Source organism: Falco naumanni, chromosome 12, assembly GCF_017639655.2.
Source record: "Falco naumanni isolate bFalNau1 chromosome 12, bFalNau1.pat, whole genome shotgun sequence".
Classification (NCBI taxonomy): Eukaryota; Metazoa; Chordata; class Aves; order Falconiformes; family Falconidae; genus Falco; species Falco naumanni.
This window is the reverse complement of record NC_054065.1, coordinates 3514488-3540134: the sequence shown is the minus strand read 5'-3', so window position 1 is coordinate 3540134 and position 25647 is coordinate 3514488. Positions and strand designations below refer to the sequence as shown.

Genomic DNA, 25647 nt, shown 5'->3' with positions numbered 1-25647 from the left:
GAGTTTCTTGTTCTGGTGGGTTTCTTTCAAGGGAAAAAAAAATATGTATACATAGTAAAGATCATTTCAGGTATATATTAAACTGGGTAAAGTCTGAAAGAGCTCCTTTGTATAATGTCACAAAGCAACCTTTAATGCTAATAGAATAAATGCACACACAATTATTTTTACAGCCTTTTGTCTCCCAAGTTTATTTTAGAGGTGAGCAAGGGTTTCTTTTCCAGATCAGCACCTAAACTTGTACAATCTCTGTGCCAAAACATTATTAATTGGGAAGATGAATTTTATTCAAAGAACGGCGATTTTTGCTGGGTTTCTTTTTGTTTGTCGGAACACTGTCTGTAAAGCGTGGTTTCTTCCACCAGTCTATCCTAGGCTAGCTGTGAATAGTGCCCATTTTGAGATTAGGAGATTAGGTTATTCATCACTTGAGATGCTCCCTGCTGTGCTGCTACTATCAGAGCGCAGCCAAATCAAAACATCTCTGGAAGGCATTTCAGAATAATTGAATGCATCATAATTTCCCTATTAATACATATCTCATATTACAGATTATGCATGAAATGTTCACATTATCTGTTACTTTTTGTTAACGTCTTGCTCCTTGCCAGTAAATTTAATACACAGAGTGAATCAGCATGCCATGATGAAGGGATAGGTTACTGATAGCCATTTTTTCAGGATTCAGTAGAAAATTAAAGTAAATCGATCATTTTATAGCCCCACTGGAATGTCTACAAGGGCATGTTGCTAAGCAAATGGTAATTTAAATGTACTGTGTAATTTTTCTAAGCAATTTACTGAAAGCAGATTTTATTTCTCACTTACTTAATATCAGATGCTCTTTATCTGTTAGTGCATGATGTATCAGTTATAGAAAAATTATTAATCTATGGTTTAATCAAATGGCAAATACACAGTGATTTGACAGCTAGTTGTATACATATTAGGATGTCTTAATTCACATGAATTACAGTAACATCACTTGCTATTATTTTAAAAGACACAGGATGATTAAATTACATACATAAAAAACACAGTAAGTTCCAGGTAAGTCAGCATAAATCCTAAAGAAACAGTAATCCAGCTGTCTATTATATTTCACAAAAAACAGCAATACTTGTCATTTAGATTTGATTTTATTTTTTGCATGAATAGATCTACTCTTTCAAAAGTTAGCTAGCAATTGAAAATACAGCACGCATTACGGCACCTATAGAAGTCACCAGAATTAAAAAAGAAATTGTGAAAACAAAAATTGGAATGGAATTAAAAAAATGTCATGAATCTTTCAAGGCAATTAATTACCAGCTGGATGGGAGCTGTGCCCAATTTATATATTCAGTGCACATATACTGCTTTTAACAAAGAATATTTAACATATACCTCAGGTAACTCCTAGTCCTTATTTAGGCAAAATGCCAGTTGGCTTTCAGTGCAAATTTTGCCTCAAAGGCAAGAGGGGTCAGGTGCATCAGAGTATTTTAACTTTAAGAATTATTCCGAGTATGTGAATACTTTAAAGAACAAATAAGGCCATAGAAAATAATCTCCCAACCTCACCCCCCCACACCCCCCCACCTCTGAAATGCGCTTGATGACAGCCTTCATTTTTATGAAATACAAAGAAGTCTCCATTTATCCTTCAGGTTCCTTAGAATGAATGTAGGGTCCTCCTACTGCTGATGCACAAAATGTATTATTGTCATTAATGAAAAAGTTAATGGGCCATTTTCTTATATATCAATTTACATTTTACAATTTGAGTATACAAATGATATGTACAGCAGAGAGCTGATTATTTTTGCTCAAGGAAATAGTTTTAATGTGTTTTATGGACATCAAATGTTGTGAATAATGATGCATCCACAGAATGCAAATAGGATGACAGTTCTTGTGCTGTGATCAACAGTCCTTGGATAAAAGGTCTGCAGTGACAAAAATATTCTGTGGAGGGTCTGAACAGTAAAAAATGGGAAACAAGAGGATACCATGATGTTCAAAAATGTACATCAGGAGATAGATTTGAAATTGTCACTAACATCATTATTTCACAAGTACAGTGTAATGGCAATTTACAAGTGAAATACACTCCAAAATCCCATTTTATACAGTGGTGTTTCACAGCAAATGGATTGTCTAGCCCTTTTTAATAGCTTTTTCTGAGGCTGAAACTTCTGGTTTTAACCAAATATGCTTATCTAGTGCATGTCCTGTGTTACATGAGGCCAGTAAAAATTTATGAGTAGCATCTCGCAGATGCATCAGACTGTTAATCTCACAAGACAGCCTGTGCGGGTAGGAGTGACCACACCACATCTCTCCATGCCATGGCACTTGGAGTGGGGTGCCATCCCTCAGAAGAGTCAGGGTGACCCTAGTACTGGCTCCATAAAAGGCTGCTTTTCCTAGAAGAATTTTACTAATTCCCAGTAGGAGGTCCCAAAGGGGACTGGTTGCATCCATAGGATTGAAGCGCTCACTACTTTTGGGACCTAAAATCACACTGACTCAAATGCAGGCAGGTCTATCTAGTAGAGGAAAAAAGTAGAGCCACTTCGTCCAGTAAAAGAGCTGAAGTGCACCCCAGTTCTGCGTACTGCAAATCTCTACCACACTCATGAGGAACATGTCATACAATATATTTAGAACACATTTGAAAAAAAAGGTACAAGATACATGATCAGACAGAACTAAAGTGTTAAAGTATTTCCTTCCACGGCACCGTACACATTTTCACAAGGATATGTTTGTAGATTGTTACCAGACCTGCAAACTGTTTTCTAGAGTTTCTCACTATGGCTATAAAAGGAGGTGCAATTACCGCAGTTTTTAAAATCCTGCTTATGCTAGAGCAATTCCTGTTAAAATGCAACACAGAATTTTTATTTCTTTTTCCCCAAAAAAATCATTGCTGATAAACAAACTATGCTGTGCCAGCACTCCTCCGGTAGTTTCAGATTTCAAGATATACTGTAGTTACAGTGGCCTGTGTAAATCAATCTTAACCCACGGTATTAGAAACAGTTACCCAAAAGATATTCAGTTCATAAAGTTGGGAGGGGGGGAAAGTAAGAACAGATGTTGTGGTGCGGTTCACCTTTGCTACTTGTGCTGTGTGCAGTGCCCCATATCTGGCTGTGTCAGCTGTAAGAGAAAAGGAGTATCGGGCTCACAGAGATTTTTTACAAGGCATTTAAAAGTAGAAAGCGTAACTGGTCTGCAAGCATAGCTAAAGCGGCACGATGCTCCTCTAAAGGCTCAAATGTTGCCAAAAGACACCTATATGCCACATTCTTAAAACTACAAATGCCATATTCTAAAAACTACACAATATTCTGTCTAAAAGCCCTGACAAAATACTTTCCTTAGTCTCCCTGAACTACTGGGCATTGGACCTGAGCACTATTATAAGAAAATACAGAGTTATTGGTTGTTCATTGCTGTGTGCCTGAATTAAAATCAAGGTGATAACTAGAGCTGTATGTGAGCTGAAATATGGGGTATGGATGTAGACACATGAAGTGGCTTTGAGAAACCTCCAGGAAACTACAGTGGGCAACTTCAAACAGATTTTCTCTGCTTTCCAAAATTCAGGCTGATGACATGTAGAGACTCCAGAGCACTGCCTAGACCTCAGAATCAGGAACAAATTTAAGCTGCTGCGATTAACTGATAAAAACTGGAACAGCCGATACAGGGCCTTGCTCTCTAGTACCACCTGATGTTTCTTCTCGAAAAGGAAACAGGACTGATTCTCCTTTCGGCATGTCCTAGCTACCCCTTACGCTGGAACAAGTGTACAGAGTTCACTGGCGGCACTTTCAGTTTGCATTCATGTGGGTGGAAGGACGGCAGAGCCTGTTGGCCTGCTGCCCTCCATCAGAGGGTCTGATACCACAAACTGGGTACCGAGCATTTGTGGGTACTGATCCTTGGGGTTTAGGAGACCAATGCTGATTATCCCACGTTTGCAACAGTGTAATTCAGATTAAGTCTATCTGGTCACATCAACAACAACAAAAAAATACTTCAGGCTAGGACTGGGGAATCTAATTAAGCATGAACCAGTCCATCAGCATTTTGGATACCATGGAACCTCTTAACAAATACTCAGTGTCTGATGTTAACCAATATGCTAAACCTCTATAGTACTTTAACAGCTTTACACACAAAACACTATCCTGAAAGCATTTTAACTATACTTTCAGCTGATCATCTCTACAAGCCAGTATTGCATGAAGTGACAATTCAGTGCCATCACCCTGTTCCTTTAATTAGCGTATCTAATTTCTTCCAAATCATCTTCCAAGAAAACAAAGCTTCTGATCAGAGGCAAAGGGCTCACAAACTCAACCCAGAGTAACTGCCACAGAAAAAGAGATGGGCAGTTGTCTGCTTTGAGCTCAAGATGTTTGTTGTAACACATCTACACTGATGCCATCTCTAGACTAAAAGGGAGATGCTAAAAGTTAGAGGGTCTCACGTGAAAAGAATTTAAAGATTTCACCCGGCTTGCAGAGACTCAGCAAGGTTGCTCTGTGCGCAGCACTAACACAATGCAGCCAGGGCAGGGAGAACAAAACATGCATTTTAGAGCCACAGGAAAAATACAGGGAAGAAAAATCCCCCCAAAGTAATCCAAGTTAATAAAACAAAAACATAATTCTCCTAAACATGACAGGCACAATCTTCTTTTTTTCCCTGTTAGGTTAGCAATCCATCCTGAAAAATGTAACAAGCATCCTGCTGCACATTGATGCATTTTGTAACAATACAGAACCCTCCACTAGCAAAAACACTTGGAGTTTGTAATCAAGAGTAAGATTTACTGTATTTTAGGATATGTGCATTGAAATGCAACTTCTCTGAATAATACTAATAATTCTCTTCTTTATCATTCCATACAAACTGTAACCTAATTGTGTCAAGGAAGATGAAAACACCAAGAAAAATTGATGAACAGCTTCCTTCAAACAGAAGACATTTCTGGCTTTAACTTCAAATCGTTACCTAATATCAATCAAATTCTACTCCTGATCACAAAACCATACATCTCATTGATTATAAATGGATAGGTACGTAAACATTCCATATGCACATATTTCTTCTAAAGACATTAAGAGGATGTTTGCTTTTAAGCATATGGTAAAGTGTTTTGATGAACAAGGATAAATACCAGTTTGCCTATGTCAAAATGAATGTCTAAATGTTTTTTTGGACTGCAGGTCACCTTTATGTTTACAAAAATACAAACAGCATGTATTTATTTTCAGTTACCTGCTTCTTTTTGTTTACTATTAACTTCCTAAACAAGATCACGGCGCGTTTGATAATAGGGAAAAAATACCACTGTAGATTAAAACTTATAATAACAGCATCAGCCTAAATAAAAGGAAGCATTTTTTTATAACGTTTTTTAGTACAAAAGATTATTTTGAGCATAATCTTTCTTATACCTAACACTCCAAATACATCCAGTCGCAAGGTGGAAAGATGGGATTCAAAAAAAAGACAAACTTGTTATTTAAAACAGCAAGGATAAAAGATCACGCAAGTAGCAGGCTTTGATTGGTACCTCTATTCTAGCAACTGGTTACTAAAAGTAAGCAACTACCGCTGGCCAGTCATTTACAGGTTAGCCACAGCTCCAGGCTGGTTTGCTGACAAGCTGAGGTCACTGACAACACCAAGGCGGCCAGCAATTCCTGTGCTCTGAGTCTGGGAAGTCGATGTCTGAGGTGCACCAGCAGATCAGTTCTGGTTTGCTGATGTCCAGCCCAACACCTAATTCACTGTAACTTGCCTCCCCCTTCAAAGTTATCTCATTTAAAGTTTTGCCAAAGGTTATGGAGGTGACTGAAAACTGGCAGCCTCCTCTTGGGAGCTCTACGCAATCCCACTGGAGGAGCTGTTCATCACCATTGCTTCTTAAAGAAGCCTTAAGAGATGTGCTTCCCTGGAGCAGCACTAGTTTGTGTAGATACCCTGCTTAATCTCCACAGTTGTAGAAGAGGAGAAGCAATTTTTGAACAATGTATTTACTTAATTATGCCAGTGGGTATCATTTTCACATTTTGCTTTTTGTGGAAATCATCTACTTCATTTTAAAGGTGTAAAAAATTGAACCTCATGAAGGTTAAACGGCTTGTCAAGAATTACTGTAATCCTGATTCTGACACTAACTAGTTGTGCCAATTTGGATTTGTCACTTCATTTCTCCAAGCCGCTCCTTCCCCATTTGTAATGTCACTTCCAAACTTTATTTAGTGGCAAAGTGCTAATGTAAGTGCAAAGTATTACTAATCCTGTGTGCGGCAGACACTGGGATGTAATTCAAGATCTTCTGGCTCCCAGTCTTGTGCTTAACTCTGTAGATCTTGCGATTGCCGAGGACTGTCTTCCCTTTTTCAAATTTTTAATGTGCAATTTCAAACAAAGGGTTGAGGGGTTCTATTGTAGACCTTGTTAGGAAAAATATTTCTGCCAATTTTAAAAGACTTTTACTTCTGGATACTCACTGAAAAAAACACAACTTTTTAACTGGAGAAACAGAACATTAAAAGATTTTGGCCAGTCATGTTCATTAGTATTCTGCATAATTGGCAGCAGGAGTACACAAATACAGACAGAAATATAGAGAAAACCTAAATGGGAATTAAAGGCTGTTGTTTTAATTGGGCTGGGAGAGGAAAAGTAGGAAGATGCGACCTGCAGCTCTGTTGTTTGTTAAAGTTATCATCTCCCTGCCTTTGGTGAAAATTATGGTGCAACTCCCTTGCAGATTTTCATGTTTCCAGCTATCTTGCAGGAAGCCACATTGGTCTTTCGGACGCCAAGGTACAGCCTCCACACAGGGTTATTGCTGTTTTTTGATAATAAGTTTTAATTGGATTGTAAACTTTTTCTGTCTCACATTTTCCTCCTGACCTCCAAGTAAACAAATTAACATGTGGCACGCATGTGGTGTGTACTACCACTGCACAAATCTGGAAGACAGTTTCTGCATGTATTTCCCCCAAAAAACAGCTGATTTGGGACTGCGAACTTGCACAAAGAAGCACAAGTATTGATGAGATCTAGCAATAACAGTCACTTGTACAAGATCAGCAGTCAAGCAAGGACCAGGCACTTTCATTTCTCTGCACAGCTCAGACATCTCTCAAATCTATTCTCACTAGATATATTTTGCAATATCAGAAGTATATATAAGCCAGCAGGGAAGAAGACCGGCCTGGCTGAACTGAGAGCTTTGACTGAAACTCAGTAAATAAAGGACAGTTTATGACCTTTGGAAGAAGGGACAGGCCACTCAGGAGGACTGCACAGACGTCATGGGGTTATGCAGGGAGAATAATTAGAAGGGCCAAAGCCCAGCTAGAACTTCATCTGGCTACTGCTATAAAAGATAATAAAAAATGTTTCTATAAATACGTTAGCAACAAAAGGAGTTCTAAGGAGAATCTCCATCCTTTATGGCATGTGGGGGGGGAAACACGGTGACAAAGGATGAGGAGGAGGCTGAGGTACCTAATGCCTTTTTGGCCTCAGTCTTTAATAGTAAGGCCCATTGTTCTCTGGGTACCCAGCCCCCTGAGCTTGAAGACAGGGACAAGGAGCAGAATGTAGTCCCCATAATCCGAGAGGAAACGGTCAGCAGCCTGCTACACCACTCACACACACACAAGTCTATGGGGCCAGATGGGACCCACCTGAGGGTACTGGGGGATGTGGCAGAAGTGCTCACCAAGCCACTTACTATCACCTATCCACAGTCCTGGCTAACTAGGGAGGTCCCAGTTGACTGGACAACTAGCAAATGTGACATCCATTTCAGGAAGGGCTGGAAGGAGGATCCAGGCAACTACGGGCCTGTCAGCCTGACCTTCGTGCCGGGGAAGGTTATGGAGCAGATCATCTTGAGTGCCATCACATGGCATATACACGACAACCATGTGATCAGGCCCAGCTAGCATGGATTTATGAAATACGGGTCCTGCTTGACTAACCTGATCTCCTATGAAAAGGTAACCTGCTCAGTGGATGAGGGAAAGGTGGTGGATGTTTATGTGGGAAAGCTGCCCCACAGAAAAGCACCTGGGAGTACTGGGCGACAGCCAGCTGAGTACGAGCCAGCAGCGTGCCCAGGTGGCCAAGAAGGCCAGTAGCCTCCTGGCTTGTGTCAGAAAAAGTGTGGCCAGAAGGACTAGGGAAGTGACCAGCCCCCTGCGCTCAGCACCGGTGAGGCTGCCCCCCGAATCCTGTGCTCAGCTTTGGGCCCCTCACTGCAGGGCAGACACTGAGCTGCTGCAGCGTGTCCACAGAGCCACAAAGCTGGTGAAGGGGCTGGAGAACATGTCTCATGCTGAGCAGCTGAGGGAGCTGGGGGTGTTCAGCCTGCAAAAAGGAGGCTCAGGGGAGGCCTTATCGCTCTCTACAGCTGCCTGAGGGGAGGCTGTAGCGAGGTGGCAATCAGTCTCTTCTCCCAAGTAACAAGTGATAGGGCAAGAGGAAATGGCCTCCAGTTGTGCCAGCGGAGGTTTAGTTTGAATATTAGGAAAAAATTCTTCACCGAAAGGGCTGTCAAGCATTGGAACAGGCTGCCCAGAGAAGCGGCGTAGTCACCATCCCTGGAGGTATTCAAGACGTGTAGATGTGGCACTCAGGGACGTGGTTTGGTGGTGGATTTGGCAGTGCTAGGTGAACAATTGGACTCAATGACCTTAAAGGCCTTTTCCAACCTAAACAATTCTATGATTTTAGGTACTGGTATCATCAATCTGCCATATCTTCTTCAGAAAACACCTAAACTACATCTGGCTTATTCAGACAACCAGCAAGCGACCTTCCCCTGCTCTGGGAACATTGCAAAAATTCACCCATTCTGCAGCAGCATCAACTATTAAGTATAGTTGTGACAACAGTCAATTTGAGGTCTGCCAGAGCATATTTAATTACAAAGAACACTATTTATATGTCAAATGCATCTGATAAAAACAAGCATCCGATGAGGACTGATTTCCCATGCTTTCATTATAAACAGTTGCAAGTGGACCATAACCACATGATGCAACACGTTATTCCCTTTTGGTCTGACTTTTATCCCAAGTTCATTTGATTCTCCTTGCTTGAAGCGTGTAGCTTTTTCAAGCATTAGTTTCTTTGTATTTACTGTGGAAGGTACCTACACGCTTTGGCACAGGGCTGTGAAAAGATGACCTCCTACAAAGGAGACAAAAAGTTCTTTATGGCTTACAACTCTATCATTTTGTCTCGCCCTTTAGCAGTTAGTTTAACAGAAGAAAAAACAGAACAAAGAAACAACCATCAGTTTGTTATTGGCCATCAGAGCCGTGATTTGTTTCTTTAGTTAAGCATCCAGTATTGATTTCTAGGTCAAAGTCACGTTGCATAATTCTACCATTTTCAGTGCAGACACAAGAGAGTGCATTTGACCCACCATTTTGTCCTGAAAGAGATAGTCCGCTGCGTTACGAATCCACACGATTTTCTACACTGCAGTGAGTTTAATACAGCCCTGCTTGGGGAGTTCAGACATGCTGAAGCAATTCATGGGGTAGATCTGCAGCTTGCTTAAATAGCTGTAGTTCCCATGGGCTTAGTGAAACTATGACCAATTTACACAGCAGAGGATATGGCTCATTGTGTGCAGCAGAGAAGGGCTCTGCCCTGGCTCCGTGCAAGCAAGTACAGGCAGGATCACTGGAGTGGGCTTGCAAAACGGGCATTGGGGGATGCCGAGGCTCACACAGAAAAGGTTACAACTGGCCACTTTCTTGTTTGTTTAACTCCACTGGCTTCCTTATACAAAATCCTATTTACTCTGCTGCTCTTCTGTGGCAAGAAGAGTAAATATTAGCTTAATGTAGGGAATCTAAGTAACACTGAATAGAAGAAAAAATAACAGGAAAGGAGGAAATAAAATGTACTTTTAACTCAGACTAAGTGCTTTAATTTGATTGCTAATAAATTTTTGCTTATTGTGCAGTTGCATCCGGAACTTCCGGGCAGGAATAGTGCTAGTATTATGCATTAAACAACATTCTTCACGAGAGAAAGACAAAATATGGGATAAAAGCACTAATACTATGCCATTTTTACAGATGCTTGCTTGTTCTTAACACAGGCACGGCCAGGCTGCCTGCCTTGCCTGCTGCCCCCACAAATAGATACAGCAGAGCTGGAAACTGACCTCCAACCGCCTGACCCGGTACCTTTTCCACACATCGGCATTTATGGCCACATTCAGCTTTAGCGCTCCCTCGCATTTTGAGCTCTCCCTCCAGCCCTAACAGCTCACAGTGCCCCGGTGCCTTACTGCAAACGATACAAACTGTCACTCAGGTATGCAAGCGAGGAAGTTAAATCTCCAGTTTGTTTGTGGGGAACGGGCACGCAGCCAGTTCTCCACTGAGGGAGTCACTTATCTTCTGTGACTGATGTGAAGGGAGAAGAGCAAGGCTGGAGTGGGTTTGGGTTTTTTAAGGTGAACTGAACAGTTGAACCAAAAAAAACAGGGAGACTGGTTTCCAAAGCACTGCCAGTTGCTGTTACCTTTCTCTTTTGTGAGTTAACAATTTTAATTTTTCTTCCAGCTGCCACCAACCTTACAGACTAATATTTCGTGACAGTGGATTACAGAGATAAGATTTCTTCAAGATACAGAATAGAAAAACTAAAACCTGAGAAAAACTGAAGTGACAAGTTAGTATCTTACTGGAAAGTGAGCTGTGATAATTAGTCGTGACGTAATAAAACGAAACCTGCACCAGAAATGATAAGGCTGAACTTAAAAAAGTAAAGAAATAACTTTTTTTTTGAGAGTCACTGGGCCAAACCCAGCTGCTGAATAAGCAGATGAAAGTGTCAGTAACTTCAATGGATTTGCATGTGCTTAAACCACTTCCAGTGGTTTGATCTATTCCCAGTACCTTACAGAAACAGAGGAGTTAGCTCTGCAGTACTCAGAAGCAGCATGACTTCTGCCCATCTTAAACAATAGTGAAAAAGAGGTGCTTTTAATTTAGAAGAAATGCCAGATTCACTGTCACTCAAATCTGCATTGGTAAACCTCTTTCTAATGTTGGGGTTTTTTCCTTTTTGTTCAGAAACCTGCCATTTTTACATTCTATACTTTTCATTCCAGGAATATCTGCCAATCATTTTGATCCTGCCAACTCTCCTTTATTAATTGATTAACTGCTGGAATAATCAACCAGTATTTAAAAGACTTCTATCCCAAAAAAATTACTCCGAAAAATAAATATGTTTAACTGTTTCAGCTAAAACCAGAAATTCATGTGCATTAACCACAATAACATGGGTCTCTGCAAAGCGCTGCTGAACAAAATATTCCCAGGAATTTGCATTTTTTAAAAATTTCATATTCTATTACAGAATTTGTGGAATGCATCATATATTACATTAAACATGTTAAGTGAAGAAGGCTACAGAACCTGAGAAAATTAACCTGATGTTAGATTTTAGTGCAATTTAGATGTCTATGTTCAAGAATAACAGCCACACAAATTTTAGCAAACATTTGCCAGCCCTGTGTCCCATGTCTTCTCTCCCCTAATACTGCTTCCCTGTAGAGTTCTCTCACTGTCCATACACAATACACTTCATTTTAATTAACTACTCACGAGGTCTCTTTTAGCCCAAATCTTGTGCAGGGCTGAATCTGGCTGTGTTTAACCTATACTGGTGAGTTCAGTGCAAATAAAAGAACTGTGATTTCTTCATAGACTAATAGAGCAGCCCAGGATGGAAGGGACCTCAAAAGATCATCTAGTTCAACCTTTCTTGCATTCAGAAACTGCAGTAACTCACCTCTTCAGTAATAACCTTTACCATGGGGTGGGAGGGGGAAGAAAAAAAAAAGAGAGGAAAAAATCTATATCCAGTGCCTTCCTCAAACTGAGGAAGTTCAAAGCCACAGGGCACTCTTGGCCACTGAAATGGAGGCAGTGACACACAGAAACATAGCAAGAAAGCAGTAAGTAACCTTCTTCTCTAGCCTGGCAATAAGGATGATGTTGAAGGAGAAAGACCTGTAAACTAGTTCCTCATCTCAGCAAGACACACAGATCTCATGCAATACCTCTTAAAATGAAAGAGGCATTTATGATTCATCCTCTTCTTTTTCTGAAAGTGTATACCTTTTTTTGCCTCAGATCTACACCAACAAAAGTACACTGTAGTCTCACCAAACACTGACATGTTGACATTAAATCCCAAACTTTTGAAGTTTCCTATTTTTTTAAATATCAGTTGAATGCAAAGGAATATTCTACAGAGCTGCATTATCGGTGTACACATGAGTATGTTAAGTAGGAGGACCTAAAGACAGAGGTCAATCAAAGCACAGGGAGGTCAGGTAAACAACTATTTATTTAATGACTCTGAAATCACTAACTATTCATTTTACAGAACATCATCCCAATCCTCACTGATGTAAAAGCCAGACAGAAACATTCCAAACCCAGTTCAGGACTTCCCTTTTTTTTAACTAGGTATATTGAAGTTTCTAACAGCTCTGATGTTTACTTTACAAGATAAAAGTTGACTTTGGATCCACATAAATCAAAATAAGATCCTCTTAGGAGGAAAAATGTAGAATTTCTTCATACATAGAACAATGTTTAAGCAGTACAGAGTAAGCAAATTCACACCTGGGAACAGCTGAAGTCAAGTCTAAATATATACGCTTCATTTGAAAATGGTACTTTTAAAGGAGTTCAGTGGTTTCACAGACTAAAGAGGTAGTAGCATGGGGAGTCTAAAGCACTCCAGGGATTTCAGATGGAATCCCACTGGGGTTTATCAAGTGGGGAATCATAACCTTAAAAGAAGTGAATTTCTAGGCCTTAACTTGCTGAGCAATGAGGTACTTCTTTGGATGAAGTACCTCATGCAGGAACCGAGAAAAAAAAAAAAAAAAAAAAAAAGAGAAATCCACATAGAGAACTCCAAGTAGTGCTGCAAGATTACTGCAAAGCCAAGGCAGACCTGCAACCAGACTGGAGATCCATGCACTTTGATTGCACCTCACGGAAAAGGAGTGTCCTAATGCAGTGTCCTAAAGGCAATGATAAACGAATGCACTTGTAATTTATAAGAAGTAATATAAAATAACTACTACAGCATAGTAGTTAGAAAGAGAATGTTTGGAAACACAGATTTCAGAAGTTTCACTCATACTAGAGTCAGACGCAGTTGGCCTCCCGCACTAGTTCGATATCTATGGTTCGGTTTTACTGGAACATACTTAGAAATGTTGCTCTACTAAAAGAATCATCTGTCTGCTTAATAAATACAGTTTGAAATATTATCAGTGCTTTATCTAAAAACTACAATTAGATAAAAGAGAGTCAACAAATATTGTACGAGTTGTTAGAACGACCAGTTTCATGTACTGCAGATGCGGAGGATGGATGGATGGATGATGACTGGATGCAAGAACTGACTCATGATGGACACCCCGTTTAAACCAAAATCCCCATGAAGAGAGCCAACGCCATGGCATGGCCGTGCCTGGTGTGCAGGCAGCACCTGTCCTCCAGCAGCTACATGAAGCCACCCAAGAGCTGCTGAAGATCCTCCCATGATTTTTTCTGCTTATATGTTTATATTGCAGGGCAAAGTTCTAGCAATTTGAAAAGTAATCATTGCTGAACTCTCATGACAAAACCCGCACAGGTCACAACCCTATATTCTTTATTATCAACTCTGTTCACAGCATAACTCTCATTTTGTGTTACATGGAAAAAAATATTTGTCCTGTTCATGCGTCTATACAGCTTAATATGTTCAACTGTGACTTAAAGAGAAAAAAGAAATATATATGGAAAACAGTCCAATAAACTAAGTTCACTTCAAAGCAATTCTGTCTAAATTTTCTACTAGCATTAATTATAATTTTCAGTGGATTTTTTTAAAGTGGTTTATAATTATATTGTATTTTTATTGAAAATCAGTAATGAAAAACATAAATAGTGTATCCTTTAATGATCAACACACTGACTAATTCCACTAATGCTGAGTAGCACGTGCTGAAATGATGGATTATCTTAAAATATAATTTTACTAGCTCTGCTATGTAATTTGTTAAGCATTTAGTAATAAGTATGTCTAATAAAATATGAAAAAAATATTTAGAAAATGAACCATAATTTTAATATAATTTTAATTAATGGGAGTGCAATTGCAGTGGTTTAAATTACATTCCCAGTGGTAAAAAGCCTTTCAAACCTAATTTGTAAGCCAAGATGGTGGCTTTAATGACTGGCAGCAAAGTTTCTTCAACAGATTTCATGGGGCATGATCCAAAGATAATAGGTTTTCAGCCCAATGACAATCCAATTACAATGCCAATCAAAGCCAACTTCATGCACTCTAATTATCAGATTTAGCTGTCAGTTCAAATACAAACATAACACTTTTATTTAAATAAAAATTTAATTTAGAAAAAAGAAGACTTCATGTGTGATTTATTGAGACTGCAAGAGCAATCTAACTTATTTCTCTAGTAATATAATAAAATCAGTCTTGTATTAAAAATGTGAAAACTTTTCATTCTCCTGTATGTGCTATGCTGTATTATTCAGGAGTTAATTTAAGCAAAAAAGCATAACATAACATGGCAGCAGATATTTGCAGACTAGAAGTAGGTTAAATAGAGTAGCAAGGTTTCAGTGAGACAAAACTCCAAGTGAATAAATGACAAAACCTAATTAGTTTTTTACCAGTAATCAGGAGAAGCTATGTTAAGACCACAACCCATTTATGTAGGTCTATAGCACACATAATCTATTGTAGCTCTCCTCCCTTCTCTGTCTGCTTCTGTGTATAATGAGTGTGTAAATGCATAGCTTTTTTTATATGTGCATGCTTATTTGTATATATATGGAAGAAAAATGTAAGTTATAAAAAACCCACAAAAAATGTTGTTAAGATAAATTTAATGTTCCAAATATAGGCATCTCCCAGCTGAAATAGCCCCATGGTACCTACCAACTGCAACCTTGCTGTTATTCTCTCTCTCTATCAAAAGTTATTATTTATTAATTAACATAATTATAAAGATCTCCATATAGGAAGGAAAAGCTAGCTCAGGTCTCTGTATGCTATAATACATTACAGCACAATTATCAACTCAGGCTTGGTTGGAACAGAGGTAATTGTCCTATAACATATTTAATACATATAAAATCCTGTCTTCCTAACACTAAAAGAAACAGGAGAAAAGAATTATGGAAGGAGCAATTATTATACCATTCTTTAAGAATGTGAACTAATTTCCACTTGCCATTTACTCTCCGTTTTGTATATCAGCTCCTAAATGTTTGGTAGTTTGCTGGTTATAGCTACAACACCAAAGGTATTAGATTCTACAGGCTCTTATCCTCAGTGGATAGCTGTAGCGGATAGCCAAAAAAATCAGTCCACTGCAGAAAAAGTGATTCCTATATTAGGGCTGACAGAAACAAAAGATAGCATTTGTGCCTATTCTAACATTAAGAACAGTAACACACTTATTGACAACTCAAATACTTGAAATTAATTTCTACAGTTTTCACTATATCCAAACACTGAAACCGAATTAAAAATCCTGAATTAAAAAAGTAATTGTTGGCTTGCCTGTGCTTATATTTTAATCACTTTCGCTACTTCCACTATGACAGTATTCCTTATCGTTAAACTCAAGCCACGCCAGCCTCACCTTCCCGCTGCTTCCTATCACCTAATTCCTATTACATTTCATGCCTCTCTCTCTTTCAGATGTCCATTACGTCATTCTTTGCTACTGCAAGGGACTCAACCTCATGACCACTGTGTAAGTGCAAAGAAAAAGGATTTCAGGAACTGGAATAAATGGAAAGGAGAGGTACCACATTTATATATAATTCTGAGATGATCATCAGTCTGAAGACGGACCTACCAGATCCTTGAACTCACCATCATTTCCCATGATTTGGGGGTTCTAAATAGCCATGTAGTCTTTGCATTTGAATCTATAATGACTTCAGAGTTCAGGCAAAAAAGACATACAAAATTAAACGGCAGAGCTAAGTTACATTTAAAACACTCTCTGGAGATAACTATTCAAAGACAAGCAGCTTCCCCATTTGTTTGCCTCTTTTTCCCTTCCCTTTGGCAGTCATCTTGTAGCCCCTCTATTTCTGAGCACCCTCCACAAGAATGTCCCTCCATGAGATGGGACAGGAGGATCCTGGATGCAACCTGAAGACCACCTACTAGCTCAGAAAAGTTAAGAAATTCATAATTGCATTTTGTCAAAGTCATGACATTCCTCTGCTCCCTCTAGCCAAAGCTGGAAGTTACGAACTCAATCCTGCTATTAACTGTAGCTGTTTCAACTTCTGTCATTATTATTTTTTGGCTAAGACATTGTTTTCTATATTTTTGTTTATATGATTTTGTAAGTTAAGTAAAGGAAGGTAATAACGATGACTCTTTTGCACATGGAACACTAAAAAAGAAAAACACAGCATATATAATATACACCTCTCAACAGCCTGGTCTGGGGCTAGCTTTAAGAGTCCCTAGATTTTGTTTGCATTACTTGCCAGATGTAACACTAAAATTTCCTGACTTAAATATCATGAGAACAAGAGCCATAATTTATCATCATTGTTACTACTACTATTTCCATTACTATTACTACTACTACTTTTATTCTCTAACTCGCTCAGGCATCAATAATTGCAAAGATAATTTTGACAGCCTATTTAGCAATTTGACCATGCTTACACATTGTGAATTAAGGAAGTACACTGAAAAAACCTTAGAATTCCTGTACTACCTACTGTTCAGCTTTGATCTGTGCTTGGGGGAAAATGCTCTGAAAACTACCTGGTTTGTTCCAACTTACCTGGCAACACAACATAAAAGATATCATCAGTTGGGACATTAGGATACAGTCTAACTGTGCCTATGTCTATTGACATTAATAGGATGTACAGAAATATACCAAATGGTGACTCTAGCTCATAAATTAGTTGTGTTGTTTAATATCCAGAGTTTAACCATCACTATTAACTGCTTTTTGGATCTGTAGTATTTTATACCAAGATAAATGAAAGAAAACTTTAAAAGTAATAAGCAAATTATTTTGTTTGTATAAATCCTGCATCGTCTCAATACTTTTTTTTCTTTTTTTTTCTGTCACATAACAGTTGAGATGAACATTTTGGAAAAAATAGCTAGCCAAATCCTAAAAGCTATTTAAAATGTTTTCCAAGGTAAAGCATCATGCCAAGAACAATACTAATACTCAGCATGGAGCAAGATATAAGAAAATACAGCAAAAGATGCCAGAAAATTATTCAGCTAATCTGAAGTGCAATACTTCCCTCATACAGAATCTATACAAAGAATATGAAGGATTTTAGAATGATGAATCAGAAACTTACCCATAGATGGTTTTTGTCATTCAAATAAAGCTAAGGTGTTTTATTTTCTGAAGACAGGTAAAAGCTGATAAACTACTTCTATGTGCATTTCATGAGTATTTTACCAGCTTGCAAGCGACAGCACAGTTTGGGGTTTTTTTATGGTCGATACACTCAGTCATCATATATGCAAAACGGAAAAACAGATTTAACTAGTTAGATCAGACTGTGGACTGGGATACACTCTATTCAAACTGCATCATCACTGCTTATAAAAAACCTGCCCCATTGTTTAATTTAATCTTCAAACCTACATAATTCTCTGTATTTTCAAGGACTACTTTGTGGACGACACAGGATACCAAACTTAAAATTTACAGACTACCAACCTTTTCCTTCATTTTAAAAACAAGGTTGGAGTTCTGAAAGCAGTTTGACCTGTATTCCTTTTTTTTTTTACTCCTTGAGGATAATGACCTTTCACAGAATAAGATGACTTTTTATCAGCTTGACCTAGAGAAAACTGTGACACAGATTTATATTCATACAATCTTTTCTGGTTTTGATGTGGATCCAACTCTGCCATCCTTATTCAGGACAGCAGAATTAGGTCTTCAGTGCCTAAACAGTGAAGATCTAGAGCCTAAGGGAATCTGCAATAATCAGTTACAAGTTCTAGACAAGGGTGGACTGGAAAGATGGGGGCAGCTTACTTCATTAAGATAATGCAATGGGAAAGGTGAATAAGTGAGAGTGCATGTGCATGATAGAAAGAGCTCAGCAAACATCCTTCTTAAATTAGATGGATCCTCAGTTTTGCGTTACCTTGCTTGCCCTTCAGGACAAACAGAGAGGCAAAGGAAGTAAAGCTGGGAGGGGGTGTGGGGTTAAGTCATCCTTTTGAGGACGCTAATGGTTGGTCAAAGAAGGTCATTTCTCAGTAACAGTGTTCCTTGAGATGAGTAGCGATCATATACAATCTAACTAGGACATGCTCATGTCTCATCACTTGAGACTTGCAAATTTTCCTTTGCTCTTCCCCTCCTCCTGCTTGATATGGGATATGCAAGGAAAAGCACACTCACCACTATTTCAGACCCCATTCAATCACAAGGGACACATCTAAAAGGAGAGGGAAAATTTGACTGGGAAGTGAAGGTATTTGTGGAGAAGGGAAGCAGGTAACTTACTAGTAACCAGCATTCTTCAAGCTCCAGTTACCCAACTACTCATTTACCCAGGAGGATCTCAAATGTCTTCATAGAAAGATGCTGCAGCGTTGCTCTATCAAGTATTGCACAGGCTCTTGAAACATCCAAGAAGGAACAGCATTTGCAAATAGAGCTCCTCATAGTTTCACAGAAGATACCTGAAAATCCAGACTTTATCCAAACCTGCCACAATCTGTTGCCTCAGGCTTTGAGGTTTCTATCCAGACAATTTCCATTTTGGGGTGAAAATCCATCCCAGTTCTCGTTAGCTCCCACTAGCTCCAAAAGATGAAGTAATTTTGTTGACAGTATTGTTGTTTTGACAGGGATCAAATTCACTCAAGTATATAATATAATTTTTAAAAATTCTAGCACTTGTCTAATTTTAAAAGATGAATATTTCTCTATTACACTGGCGCTACAAGGTGCAAATACCACAGCAAATGGGATTAATGCTTCTCATCTTGGATAAAGAAACATAGCTGGTCAAGTTTTTTGGTTGTTGTTTCTTTTTATTTTATCTATTGTTACCCTATGCTGCAGTCTGTGGAAATAGGTTATAACTTGTTACTTGCAGCCAAACAACGTCTGAGACCGTTAAAACCAACTGGAGGTTTTAGCAGCCTTTCTTCCCTGAAACAAGATTTCAGATTGCACAGCTAAACCCTTTTGTCAACTCTGAGAGAGTTGGGCTACTTGTGCTTCAGGTTGAAATCTCCCATGTTGTTAAGCAAAACCAGGATGATGGAAATGTAAACATCTTACTTACTATATGCTTGTTCCTTCAACAAAACAGAGCTTTAGCTTTAGCAAGCCACAGCAGTATAACACATTGTAAAACCAGTAACAATAGCAAAAATTATTAAACATTTATCTCTCCCATGAGTGAACATCTGGCATGTATCAAAATGCTGCCTTGGGGATTTAGCACCAGAACCTTTAAGGTTTTATGCGACAATGCCTAGAGAGGGCAATAATAGAGCATATTCCACATAGGTTTTTTAATCACTGGCCTCTTGAAAATATCAAGAGCAAAAGTCGAACCACATATCACTTTATAAATGAAATGTTAGCATTCTCGTTTGTGACACAGGAAAAGAATATCAACTGAATTTTTAATTAACTAAGAAGAAATTTAAAATAAGGGGGGAGGGGGAATCATACAAAATATGATATTGCAGACAGCAAACAGATGTGATAGAGGTTGTCTTTTTAGATCTTATATGAAGGACACTTTGCTAAGGGGAAGAACTTTTCTAACCTAGGAATTTTTCTCATGTTTTTCAGCTTACTACACCTTTACAAAGCCTTTTCTCTTTCACCCAAATCTTAGGGAAGTTGCAGGAAGCCACTAAGAAAAGCCAGTCAAATATTATGTCCCTACAAGATGGGTAGACATGCACAGGAATACACAATCCCCATGTGACAGCTCCAAGTCCAACCCCAGACACTCAAAGTTTAAAAGTCCCCACAGTCTCAGCACTACAAATAAGCAAAGAGCTGCCACCTAGAACAGAACACTGGTTTTCATCATGAATTGGGGAATTCTCCTAACTCAGCAGATGAGTCACCTCCTGCATCACCAATGTAGTGTTCCCAAACATCAGCATAAACTGGGGGTTCACATCTGATGACCTGCTTAGAGCCTGAAGCACTGTTACAACGTTTGGATTCCACCTTAGTCCACACACACCACATTCCAGAGGAGATAACATATACAGGGGCATTAAAATTGCATCTTTAATATTTTCTTTTAAAACATCTTTAGAAAAATGTTATGAATCTGTTTCTAAATCTCTCAAGGAGCTCTAAAGCAACCATTGGGAAGAGGGAGAGGAGTGAGTGGGGTCTGTGGTTTATGACTACATAAGTCTTTTTTTTTTTTTTTTTTTTTTTTTTTGTTGGGACAAGACAAAGATTTATGTAATGCAAGGAAAGAATGCGTGTAATGTGAATGATATTGGGAAGCAACAGAGGAAAAACCTGATAGTGAAGATTAAAGTGCAGGGCCTCATATGGATCACGTGTTGGGTCAAGATACAAATGTGAGAGGAGAATATAAAAGGGTTCTATTTGGACTGTTGTTGTAACAAGAAATTATTATACAACCATACAGCCACGTTCTCAAGCAGCGCTTCCCTGTCTCCTTTTAATAACTACATAGCTTTTTTTAAGACAGAAGAAGAAAAACTTGACAATTTTGTGAATAATGTTATTATTAACAAGACTGTCCTATGGTCATCATCTCATAACTAATCCTGTTAGTTTCTTTAATAAGAAAAGCAACAACTAAATCATTTGTGATTGTTTGTGCTTGTTTCTTTACAATATTTTAAGATCTTTAATATTTTTTGTTAAATTCCACTATGCATGTTAGCATTAAAAATAAATCAAAAGGTTCAGCTATTTACCTTATCTATGTAGTTTTCTAATGTATTTGAGTTTCTATATAAGGCCATAACAGATTACCTTTCTTCATGAAGGAGTGTACTCAGTTTATGCATAAATGTTCAAAAAAAAAAAAAGGTTCTAGAAGAGTGCACTTTAGAGGAGATAAAGATACTGGGGGAAAAAAAAAGTGAATTACACAGGCAATGTAAGTTAGCCCAGTACTTCCAAAGAACAGCATTCCTGAGTAGCGTAATGGATTCTGCTCATGAATTCAACCCTGATTAAACCAATGGTGGATCTGATGCAAGAATGTAAAGAATGGGAGAGCTCAAATGATGCTGTCACAGGGAAAGGGAGGAAGAAACCAAGGAACTGATGAAGTCTGGTGAAAAATAAAGATCCCAAATTGGAAATTACATCCAATACACTACATTGTTCAAGAAAACCCAAACCGACAGCCTATAAAGGCTAGGACCACCTTTTTTGGTGATCATGACTCAGTAATATGTTGGTATCAAAAGACAGTGCGATAAAAAGATAAGTAGCAGTCAATATACTACAGGGTTGAAGAAAGTAGAAACACGTACTCCAGCATGAGATGTGACTCAGTTTTATCTAGCCAGGGGAAAGCAGCACTGCCATTAGCTCTGCAAATATGCTCAGCTATTTCAGTGCTAAGTAACCTTAGTTTAAAACTGTATTTGTAGCATGAAATGAAATTATGATGCCAAAGTAAAATAAACGTCGAGCACACTCAGTCAATCATCTGTATCATTCTTTATGGTTCTCATTTATATTTGATATTGAATTGCTCACTTTTTAAAATTCAAATAACTCCCTCATCGATCCGGTCCTGAATGATTTTACTGAACATATCTTTTTAGTATCTAACACACTGTGATTTTGTTCCACATATGTTGTGCACTAGCTGATTCCATCCTAACCTCACAAAACATATTAAGCTTAATAAATATATTTATGAGAATTACTTTGTATAGTCCTTATGCAATCAGCCATGCTGTGTATGATAGCCCAAGACGATGAAAACCCATTGACTTTTTGTAGCAAATTAGTCTACCACCTAATCGGTGAACCCTGCTAAGCTTTTGAATTATGACGAGAACCAGCAGCTCAGTTAGAACACTCAAATGAATTATATCAATTCATAAACTTGTTCATGTCCAGATTTCATTAGCCACACATTAACAGCATTTTATGTTTATTACTGCTCTGACATAATCTATAAATAACTGAAATGCTAATCATAGTGTTCTGCCAGGCATCATCATTTAATCATAAAGAGATACATTATTATAAACTATAATAGATAATAACAAGTCCGGGTCAATGGCCGCATATTAAAAGATCACAATTATATCCTATAAGGGTATGTACCTCATACATTTGGTGACACAAAGGTCCATATCTAATCACTTGCAAATGTTTCCCCTCTGACATACTTACAGTACAAGGTGACACAATTAAGAAAATATGCTTGTAAAACAGGGCAATCTTTGAGCATCAAAGTAAACAGAGAACAATTAATAGTAAGGGAAAACATCACATTTGCCAATGGTGGTTCTATTTAACTCTTCATTTCTGGGTTTGTTTTTCTCTACTAAAAGAAATCATAATCATAACACGGGGAAAGTTTATTACAGAGGAGGATATCAACTTATTATTGCAGCAGCTACTGAGCCAGGGCGGCTGGATGTTACCTATCAGGCTAAAAGCATAAACCAAAAGGTTAAGCTGCCTTTCTTTTGCGATCCTATTGTCTATTCTAATGCATTCTTTCAATGCCCTTGTGTCATAAAAACCCTGTGATATTCAAATATAGCCTGTATGTTTTCTTTTAAGGAACACCTATTGACTGAAGCTGCTCTCAATGTCCGTTTTGCAGCCCCCTCTCATGTTCAGGCGTTCTGGTACTACAGCTGCTTCTTTTTTCCCCAAAACAGAGAAATTATCTAGATTATGTGTTTACCTTAAGAAGATGATGGAGTCAGTAGCTTACCAACTAATGGCAGTTCCATCGTTTTACTGAGGGAAAACATCCTGGCAATATACCAGTTACTAAACAAATAATTTATGTAAGAGCTTTATCAACTAAACTGTTTCTAAGTGAGAAATGAATCTGACCCAAGGACCAAGAATTAATTGCAGATTATTAGAACAGAGTTGTTTTCTGTGGTGTTGGGTGTTTTTTATTTTTTTTTTTAGGTTTTGTGTTGTGACTTGTAAAAAAAAAAAGAGAGAATTAGACTAATCTAAAGCTTTAGTTGAATAGGAAGCAGAGATGTAGTCTGTCATTGCGAGCACTTGCACCTCATAGCTCAGGGTGAACTGAGGGAGATAAAGAAAGGAATGTAAAACACTATGGAAACCAACCTCTGGAGACTTAATATTCTGATCAGCTCACCTCCGAACATCTGGCTCTTAAATGTTCAAGCACAAAAACAAGAGAGCTAATGAAAGCAGTACATATTATCTCTCCCATCAATGTACCTCACAAACACCTGCTAAAATTAAAACAAATTGAATCTTGATTGCTGATTAAGTACCCCTTCTTTAGCTAGATATTCTGTCATTATTTGCCCTGGCGCACAATGCATAAACTGATGAAAAGCTTGTGGTGGGCTGCAGCAGCAAAGGTTGATAAAAAGACGATTGAGAGAGATGCATGTAAACTGCAGCACATTAACTTTATGTACTCTAGCCCTCAAAAAGTTGGTTTTCGATTTTTTCCCTCATTTCCAGGGCAAAAATTAGTTTCATTTAAAATGGAAAGCACATAAACCAAACATATTTTTTTCTCCAGGACATTCACATCCCAGAGAAGAGTTGATAGATGGATGGCACAGTATTTACTAACACCACTGCCCAGCTACTGAGCTGAAAAATCTCTGTGAACAGTACTACTGTGCCTGGTGTGCTTTTTAGGCATTGTCAAGTATGTGTGAAGACTTTCAAGCAGTTATACTTGTATGCCCGTGAAAAAAGAACACAAAACCTGTTCAGGAATGTATGGCCTCTATTTATCTTAAATAGATGCTTAGGCAATGGCAAAAGAAGGGTTATATAGTTTACTGCCAATAAGCTAGTGGAATGCTCTGCTTGCACACTTCAGGCAGGATAAAAACATCCGTATTAGGATTTTCATCACACCAATATAAATACCTCCTACGTAAACACCGATGACAGATGTGTGGCTAATCTACCATGTTAACTTCATTTGAGAAGTTGTGGTTTTGTTCAAACTTTATTAGTTAAACTTGAATTGATACCAGTATATTTTAAGTCAGTATTTAATCTAGTTTAAGTATGTTTCCAGATATCATGAACTCTTCAGACATCATTGTGTTTACTATATATATATATGTATTCATGTAAATTTCACTGTTAAAATAATCAACTTTTATTTGACTCACAGTTCTCTGATAATCAAAAAGGAAAAAAACCCAGCAGCATGACAGTGCGTAAATCCTTCTTAACAATAGCATCTACAAAACCTGTTTCTTGACTGACAATAAGGTCATAACAGCACATATGTTTGGCATATGTATTTCATCAATGGTGATTATAATGTGAACCAAGAATTAGCTTCAAAATGATGGGTTACTTAAAGATCTGGAAGAGGACATTTAAACAAAAGAAATGTCCTGAATCACTTACTATAGCTTGACTCCCCCCCCCCCCCCCCCCTTATTGCATTCTAAATTATTTAAATATACTATTAGACATCATATTGGGAAAAAACAGATGTTTTCTAATTATGAACTGATTTTACAGTGTGATGGTGTCACATATTTAAATTACAAATACACATTTTTAGCATTCCAGCTGTGCTTTACAAGAGTTTAATTTGCTTCTTGTGATATGTCACATTGCACCTGCCTTTTAAAACTCCTATAAATGTAAAACATTAGCCAAGCACAAGTATTAAGACATGCTGTTGAATTCTAAAGATTTTAACATGTTATAGAAGATGAAATTTATATAAAGATTTAATAATGAACTAGCTAAATGTTTATTTAAAATAACATTTACAAATACTTTAGAGAAGTACTGATGGGTCTGATGATTTGTGTATATGTACATAGGCAGCACAGAGAATTAAATTTGTGCTCCCCTGCTCCTTTCATACACAAGGTATTCTGCAGTACTTTATAAATTAATGAGGCTAAATACTGATAATACAGTAAAATTTTGTAGGAAGTCAGCTGTGCTCTCAGCCACTACACACACAGAGACACAGGCATTAGTTACAGTGCTATCGATGGGAGAAATACTGGCCACAGCACAAAAGCTATTCATATTCTTTCAAAAACAGTTCATCAGTTTGGAACTTTCCAGCTGACGGGACCAGAGATAAACAGCAAAAATACCAACCTAATGTCTCATGTGAAATACACTAAAATGATTTGCATTAGCACTGGCTTGTCGTATGAACTTGAACTTCCTATTTTATCACCCAGAGTACTCGCTATTGATTTACATTTACCACTCACACAAGCTATGCGTGTGGCTGTCTGTGACTCCACGCCACAGATACCTAAATAAGGACAGGTGGATCATCAGTGACAATGCTGTTCATAAACTATGAT

At 38.1% G+C, this 25647-nt stretch overlaps 2 long non-coding RNA genes across 2 annotated transcripts in view; one reads left to right on the top strand and one right to left on the bottom strand.

The window, feature by feature from the left end:
- The window catches only part of LOC121096238, a 321096-nt gene that overhangs the window by 267404 nt on the left and 28045 nt on the right, over window positions 1-25647 (bottom strand). The gene's annotated exons all lie outside the window — the stretch shown is intronic.
- LOC121096236 lies at window positions 9440-13907 on the top strand. Its single transcript, XR_005830408.1, has 3 exons — window positions 9440-9521; window positions 10125-10365; window positions 13445-13907. It is a non-coding gene; the product is annotated as an uncharacterized LOC121096236 (long non-coding RNA).